The following is an 8,903-nucleotide window of genomic DNA, read 5'->3' as shown; positions in this document are numbered from 1 at the left end:
TCTCCCTATTTATTTCAAAACCCCCTTCCCCTCCCCCTTTTCTGATGAAGGGTCTAGGCCCGAAACGTCAGCCTCTCTGCTCCTATGATGCTGCTTGGCCTGCTGTGTTCATCCAGCCCTGCACCTTGTTGTCTCAGATCAATTCACTTGTTAGGATTAGAGATGACATTGCAACCCCGAGCCCGCTTTCAAATTGGCTTGAGCTAGTAAACAGGGAATTGAGCTACAGAGCGCTCCAACATCTTTGGTGTTGTAAACTTGAGCTCCCTTAAAAAATCTCCTGCCTGTGTCTAGACTTGTTACCCATTTTCTATCACTTGTACTGCTGAGCTCATTGATCCACATTAGCTTCCAGTATGGCAGCACATTGATTTTGCAATTTTCATTCTTGTTTACAAATCCTCAATTTCCTTGCCAACTCCTATCTGTATAATCTCCTCCAGCCCTAAGACTCTCTGAAATGTCTGCACACCCCTGCCTGTTCAGGTCTCTTGTTCATTCCCAAATTTAATCACTCTACCATTGATAGCTGTGCCTTCAATTGTGTGGGCCCTAAGCTCTGGGGTTCCTTCCCTAAATCTCTTTGCCTCCCTGCATATCCTTTTAAGGTGTTCATTTGGCCAAACTTCTGATCATCTGATTTAATATGTTTATTTCCATGGTTCAATGTAAACGTCTGTCTGATAACTCTCCAGTAGATCACCTTGGGATTTTCACTACATTAAAGTCACTAAACAAATGCGGTTTATCATTGTTAGTGGTAACTCCTTTGTTATCTTACAACTCATCTCTGTTACATTACCTATTGTTCCCTAATTTTCAAAATACTTTTGCCACAAGAAAGCTAGTGTGGATATTTTTAATTAACCTGTCTAGACATATGTCTGGGGCAGATGAGTGTTGAACCTGACCTTCTGATCCAGATGTAGGCGCACTGCCATTGCACCCCAAAGGCCTTAGATAGTTAGTATCTGTTGAACATTATATGATTAGACATGTTCATTGCTACCGTACCCTGAAAAAAGAACTTTAGCTCAGTCAAGTTCAACCCCACTTGCCAATGTAAGCTTGCCTTCTCTTAAAGGTAAAGTGAATTCTGACTATGAATTCACTTCTCTTATTTTCAAGCTGGAACGCTTCTTAACAATGTTGTAGGTATCTGTACCCTTCGGTTAGTTATGCATATTTTCCATCTTTAATTATTGTTAATGTGAAAAAGAATGACTTCACAGCAGGGGCTTAATTCCCATTTTAGCTTGACAATATGAGGAATGGTTTATTGTGACATCGTTGACTTTATGGTGTTGAATAGGGAGTCTCTATTATAACCTTATGAGTTCAGAAATGGGCCTAAATTAGAGATTAGTGAGTGTTTATTTCTAATATATAATGAGCTCTCTTTTTTCTCTCTTTTCTATCTTCCTCCATGTTCAGTTGTTACAAAGTTGCCTGTTCAAGTTGCTGTAACTTAATTGGACAAGCAAATGACCAGTGCATTCTATAAAAGGGATGTACATGCTTAGTGGGTCCTTGCCCTACTGAAATATGATCTAAGGGCAATGTTTGAAAATTGGTTTTCACCTTTAGAACAGAGTTCCTTTCAGCTGCACCTTGCTAAGTTTTTCATGAGTTTCGTGTTAGGGCAAGCTGATTTTTCAAGCCCTTTCTGTTTCTGGTCTTCATCTGTATGACTCATTTTGGAAGCATGCTCCCTCTCTGTCCCTGCATTTCACAATTCTATGGCCACTCTGAGTTAATGCCACAGCAAACAAGAGATCTGTTTCAACATAGAAACAGTTGAAAATTCTCATCACGACTTTTGCTGTTGACTCTCGGTCAGTGCATTCCATGCAGTTCGTAAATATTTCTATTGTGACAGAAGTGTCGATTTGGGTGATCTCAGTAGCAAATAATAATTTGCATTTATACAGCACCTTTAATGGGATGAGATGTTCTAAGCACTTTGCAGGAGCGTTGATGCCAAAAATTTGATATTGAGCCACATAAGGAAACATTTGTCAAGGCAGTAGATTTTTAAGCGCACCATAAACGATGAGAGAGAGTGGGGAGAGGTTTAAGGAGGTAATTCCAGAGTTTGGGATTCCGACAACTGATAGCAAAGCTGCTATCAAAATAATCATGAATCAAAATAAATTGGTGGTGCACAAGGTGGGGTGCGAATTGGAGGAATGCAGAGGTTGAAGGATTTATTTTAATTTACTTATGGGATGTGGGCATCTTGGCTAGGGCAATATTTATTGCCCATCCCTAATTGCCAAGAGGGCAGTTAAGAGTTAACCACATTTCTGTGGGTCTAGAGTCACGTGTAGGCCAGATCAGGTAAGGACAGTAGATTTCCTTCCCTAAAGGACATTTAGTGAACCTGATGGGTTTTTCCAATAATTTACAATGGTTTCCTGGTCATCATTAGATCCTGAATCCTAGATTCTTTATTGAATTCAAAGTCCACCATCTGTCCTGGCGGGATTTGTACCTGGGTCTCCTGAATGTTAGCTGAGTTTCTGGATTAGTAGTCTAGCAATAATACCTCCTAGGCCATCAAGATCCAGAGAAGGATACAGGTATGAAGGGGCACAGCCAGGATGCGACAGTTGGAGCTCGGGGAGATCACCTGGAACAGCCACTGCTGATCACGACTCAGGACTACATATTAAATTAGTGTTGCCACCCTGGAAGTTTATAATTTATAAATTTAAAATCTTCTAGAGAGAAGTGGGATTAGCGGGGGCATTTTGGTGGGAGAATTGCAGGAGAAGGGGAGGGGAATTGAATAAAAATGAAAATAAAGCATTGGTCTTCACTTGGATGATGGTCAGCCTCCAAGTGAGTATTAATCTGCACAAAGCCTGAAAGATACAAGCAGTTGGCTGTCCACAGCTGATTTTTGGAGAAGAATGGAGAGAGACCTCTACTTGCTGCTTTGCGTAAGGTGGTATCTTTTAGCTAAAATATTAATCTGAAGCCTGTATAGACAGTGTAAAAGATCTAGTGACGATATTTCGGAGAAGATCAGTGGAGTTCTCATTGGTACTGTAGCCAAATTTCTGTTGTCTTAATCATAATCACCTCTGTGCCCCATGATTAATCCTCACTAACATACAGTAAATAATTACTCATTAGCTGCTATGCAATCTTCCTATTCAAAAGTTGGCCACTGCCTTTGGCTGTGTAACAAATGAACCCATTTCTATTCTGTGTGAAATACATCAGGAGTCGTGACAACCCCCTTTCCCCCCCCCCCCCCCCCCGAAACACCCAAACAATTTGGGAAGCCCTGGTTTAATGTCTCATCTGAAAGATATTGCAGCTCTCCATCAGAATAGCACTGTAGTGTCAGCCTAGGCTATGTGCTCAGGTTGCTGGAATGGGACTTTCTTCAGTCAGAAGGTGGTGGATTAAAGACAGAGCCACGACTTGCACATACCATGTTTTCACACACAGGAAGGAGAATGTCCCGTGTTACTCCACAGAAGGGCAAAAGGGAAGGGATCTGAGAATTTATTGTTGGATTGGGGTGAAGTAAAGAGATCAAGGGGTTTGATGGGGATTAGCCGCTGAAGGATAGGAAAAATAAGTTATTAATTCTCTTGGCGACATAGCTACTTCTGAAATAACACAAAAGGCATGATTAAGGCAGTTGATTTTGGTTATTTTGTAAAACCTGTTCGTGTCTGTTATGAATTGGTAGTATTAGCACAAGACAAACTTTTTATGCCTCATCAACTAGATTGTTACTTAATGTTTGTTTAAACAGTCTGAATCATGCTATATTTTCCCATAGTGTTTCTGTGTTCTGCTTCCCTTCAAAGAAGGTGTGTGACTCACACGGCGATTGGGTTGTGCAGAGGCCAACAATTACTCTTCTGAAAGTCACAAAGACTACAAACAAGGCTGAAACAACTGAGTGAAGATGGATGGACGGATCAATGGTCCAACAGAAGCACTCCATTTTCTTTGAAGCAAAGCCCAGCTGTCTGGGTGAACCACATCCTTAGCCTTAGTACAGGTGTGCAGCGTCAGTGCAGCTGCCTTCTCCATTCTGTAGCCAGATGGAAGGCCCTTCAACTTCAAAACTGTCACAGGGGTACTTGGGATGGTGCGGAAAGGTGACCTGGTTCTATATAAAATCAGAAAGGAAGAAAAGAGGCCTTGAATTTAACTTGTATTTATATCGCATCTTTCATGACGTCAGGGGGTACTTTGGCAAAGATGTACTTTTGAAGCGCAGTCAGGTAATAATGCAGGAAGTATAGCAAGCAATTTGCACATACCAGATACCCAAAAACAGTAATTAAATAAACCTATTGTGGATCTTGGCTCAGAGATCACTATTGACCAATTTAACCAATGTTGAGGTGGTAGTGTAATGGTAATGATACTGGACTAGTAATCCAGAACCCCAAACTGATATTCTCAGGACATGGATTTGAATCCCATCATGGCAGATGGTAAAATTTTAATTCAGTTTTAAATAAAAGACTGGAATTTGAAAAAAAATCTAGTCTTGTGATGATCATGTAACAATGACAATTGATGTAACAACCCATCTGATTCACTAATGCCAGGAAAGGAAATCTGCTGTCTTTACCTGGTATGTCCTACACGTGACTCCAAACCCACAGCAATGGGGTTGACTTTTAAATGCCTTCTGGGAAATTAGGGATGAGCAGTAAATGCTGGGCTAGCCAGCAACGCCCATGTCCCACGAGCGAATTAAAGAAAAGACACTGTAAGAAATGCCTTGTTCTTGTTGAATAATACTATGGGTCGTGTAACACAGCCTAAGTGAGTAAATGGGGCCTTGGTTCAGTGTTTCATCCATAAAATACCACCTCCAGCCCTGCAGCAGTCATTCAGTACTTCAGGTATCAGGCTGGACTGTGGGCTGAATTCTCTGGAGTAGGACTTGTGATCATGTCCTTCCCGATGGAGAATTGAGTGCTAGACATGAGGAACTCTTACCATCGATTCAAAGACCCGAGGAATGTGGGTATCAGTCTAAGTCGGCATTTATTGTCATCCCTAATTGCTCTGGAGCAGATGGTGGTGAGTTGTCGTCTTTAACTGCTACTGTCCTGGGGTGTAAGAACACCCACAGTGCTGTTAAGTGTCTGTTCATTAAGGAAAAGAATTGGAGTGTGGATAACTGGCTTATTCTCCAAAGGTTTTATTCAGTGAACTATAATCCAGTCTTGCATTCTAATCTAATCTATATAAAGTTAAAAAGAAAATCTTGTTCATTCTCAAGCAGAAGAAACAGTGTAAGCTGCAGGCTAAAAATGACTAAAAGCTGAAAACGCTAGTGTCCATTCTAAAAGATTTAATAGCCGAGCACTCTGAAAGCAGTGACAAGATTGGACAAAGTCAGCTTGGATTTACGAAAGGGAAATCATGCTTGATAAATCTATTGGAATTTTTCAATGATGTAACTGATAGAGTTAATAATGGGGAATGAGTTGATGTGGTTTACTTGGACTTTCAGAAGACATTTGATAGGGTCCCACATAAGAAGTCAGCATATAAAAATAAAGCACATGGGATTGGGCTACTGTGCTGACATGGATGGAGAGCTGTTGGCAGACAGGAAACAAAAAGTAGGAATAAACGGGTCAATAACCAGTGGGGTACTGCAGAGATCAATGCTTGAATCTCAACTTCCTTGCACCTTTAATATCTGGCATCACACTCTAAGCGCAGTAAGCATTTCAAATTGATAGATCTTGTTGTAAGAAACAGTTGGAGAGTTAATCACTGAGTTTTCAGTTACTGGTCGTGATTGTGAAGACAGCAATTGTTTAGCTAATTGTTTAGCTGTTTATCAGTAATGATTAACCTAAAGAATTGACACTTTTAAATACACAGTGCTGACAGAAAAGGTAGTTGGTAGATTTTGATCCTTCATCTTGCTAGGTTTTCATGAATGGGGCCAGAGTTTTAAACAATTATTGAACTGTTTGCTGTTCATGCATCAATGATCACTACAGAAATGAAGAAACAAAAGAATCCTAATCATGGGAAGTTCTTGCTGCTGCTTCAAGTGATTTGCTCCTTCTTATACAGAGTCCAGTTCCACGAGCTCCTTTCGAAGTCTCCAGTCTTCACGTGTGGAACTGGACATGAAGTTAGCATTGGCTGTCTGACATTGGGATGTCAACAGCATCACTGTCAGCTCACAGGATGTGTGGACACCTGAGTAAATTAGGTATAAAACCTACTGATATTGGATCAGCCATTGAGTATAGATCTTTCGCTCATTACATTTCCAATGAAGCATGTGCAAGTTTTAGTGTAAATTTTGAGTTTACGTTTGTTCGTTTTGTTTCTGCTTGTTCATTTTGGTATAAAAAAAGACTCGTTGGTAAGGCTACACTACCCATCGTTAATGAGAGTATCCAATCAAAAACTAATGCGTACAAAGTGTGAAAACTAGTCATAGAATAAGGGGGCACTCATTTCAAACTGGAATGCAAAGGAATTTCTTCCCCCGAGTTAGTAGATATCTGGAATCCTCTGCCTCAGAATTGTGGAGACTGCATCATCTAAAGTATTCCAAGAGGAGGTAGATATTTTTCTGAATATTCAGGAAGTTGAGGGTTATGAGGAGCTGGCTCAAGAGTGGAGTTGAAGCCACTTCCCTCTAAGCTGTTTGACTATATGTTCGCTGGGAGAGTCCATGCACCGCAATCAGTGTGTGGACGCGTTGAGTTCTGGTTCGCAAAACCATGCCCTGCACAGAAATTAGAGAGGATGTAGATTGTGGTTTGGTGTAGATCAGCTATAATCTTAAAGAATGGTGGGCCAGGCTAGAGGGGCAAAATGGCTTGCTTCTCTTATTTCTTATGTTCTTATTACTGTTCATCTTAATTATTGCCATAAAGGTCATAGAAATTGACAATGCATCTGTTCATAAGTTATAAAATTGTGACTTCAGAACACAGTCGTGAAACTGTTACTGAAGGCACTAATTGTGGTTGTGATTTAGAATATTGTTCATGATCGATATAAAATTTGCGGGAACGTGACAAGCCAATTCAATTGCAACTTTCAAAAGAGAATTGGTTATGTTTCAAAAGGAATAATTTGCAGGGCAATGGGTTAAGAATAGGTGAGTGAGATTAACTGGATAGCACTTTCAGTAGAATGGAGAACTGAGTGACTGTTTGTTGTATTGGGTTAAATTTTGTCTTTGTTTAAATTAATACTTATTAAATCTTTTAGTTTTTCGTTAGATTAAAACTGTGATTACCATTCAATAAGTACTTAATTGGATGTATAGCTGCTTGGACCATCCTGAGGTGGTGGAAAGGGCACTATAGAAATCAAATTTTTTTTCTGCTTTGATTTTGAACTGGAAAGATGTCTCGATTTGGTTATGTTACACGGGCTTTATTCTTTTGCTGTAGGTGTGAGATTTGCGGAGCTGTGTTCCACGCTGAGTGTAAGTCGAGGAGTGTTCCTTGCCCACGGTGTGTGCACAGGGAGCTGCAGAAGAAGCCACGTTCTTTCTGGCGCACATTGGACTTGGAAGGCGACTTTGAGTTCTGCGATGCTTTCGAATTCTCCTGCCCAAACAGCTGATGTCTAGGTCAAAACTAACTCAACATAGAATTCTCCATCTAATCTTTCATGGATGAAGAAATAGGATTGGGTGCATTCGAATCCCTATGCACGGGAACATGGTGAATTGAAGGGGAATGTTTTTGGTGGTGAAAATAAGCTGGACGCAGTGGGAGAAGGCATGGTATCAAAAGATGAATGGACTGCAAGAGACTGCCCCCTTCACATTGTAATGCATAATGTAGATTGCAGTTAAAATATATCTGTTGTGAGTTTATTGCAATGTATCCACCATCTCCATTCTCACGACAGTCAAAAACACTTCACTGAAATGAGTGTGGATTGGTTTCCAGTGGGCGCACAGAATTCCCCTTAACTTGGTGCCAAATTCCCACCCTCGTTCCGTTCTGTGTGTAAAATGGTGGGGTCGCGTTGCTGTCATTTTGTTCTTAACTTAGGTTTAAGATGCGCGCCTTAGTCAGAGCAGACCAGGTTTGTGTGTTGCACCTCATTTTTAGTACGCTCGACCTTGGAAGTATTTGTGGGCACTATGTGCCAAAGAGCTAAACAATTCCATTTCCCTTTGGCAATAAGCCACACCTTGGTACTAGATCGACTGTGTATCCCAGAGCAACAGGAATGTGTACACCATCAAACCCCCCCAATCCACCAGGATCCCCTTCAGGTTACTTTTCTTTCTGTTCTCTCAATTTTTCTCAAACTTTAAATCACTATCCAAGTTCTATTACTAGTTATCATTACTTACGAGTCGATCAGTATTTGAGAAAAATTATTTTAACAGCAATTTTCTTGTGGCATCTGATCTATTCTGAAAGCATAATTGGTTGGACAGCTGATTGTTAATTTGTTTTATTCCACTTTATATGTTTTTCCCTTTCCTTATCCCAGCCCCTAATGGCCACACCACCAAATTTGGAACCTTTTCTCACAAACTTTGACCCTTGCAACATTCCAAGGAATAATCATCAAAAAGGCAAGTGGAGAGGGTGGTGGGGTTGACTAAAAGGTCAAAGTGAGCAACAGGATGAAAATCAAAGAAAGGATTGAAGCTCAAAAAGCCTGATCAGGAATCAGTGTAAAATTTTGTTTTAATTCATTTTAATAAGTCAGTAAAATTCTCAGTGTTAACAAAGTGACATGAACAAGTGCATACTGGGGAACATTGACCAATATTGCACACCTGGACCCCATGGATGAAGTTTAGATATACACAATCAGTATTACATTAGAGACAGCCTACAGTGACTAGCAGTGAATTCTAGACTATATACACTGAGCAAGAACTGGGATAGGTAGGTGCACTT

This window comes from Rhincodon typus, chromosome 7, assembly GCF_021869965.1.
Source record: "Rhincodon typus isolate 14 chromosome 7, sRhiTyp1.1, whole genome shotgun sequence".
Classification (NCBI taxonomy): domain Eukaryota; kingdom Metazoa; phylum Chordata; class Chondrichthyes; order Orectolobiformes; family Rhincodontidae; genus Rhincodon; species Rhincodon typus.
This window is presented reverse-complemented; position numbering follows the sequence as displayed.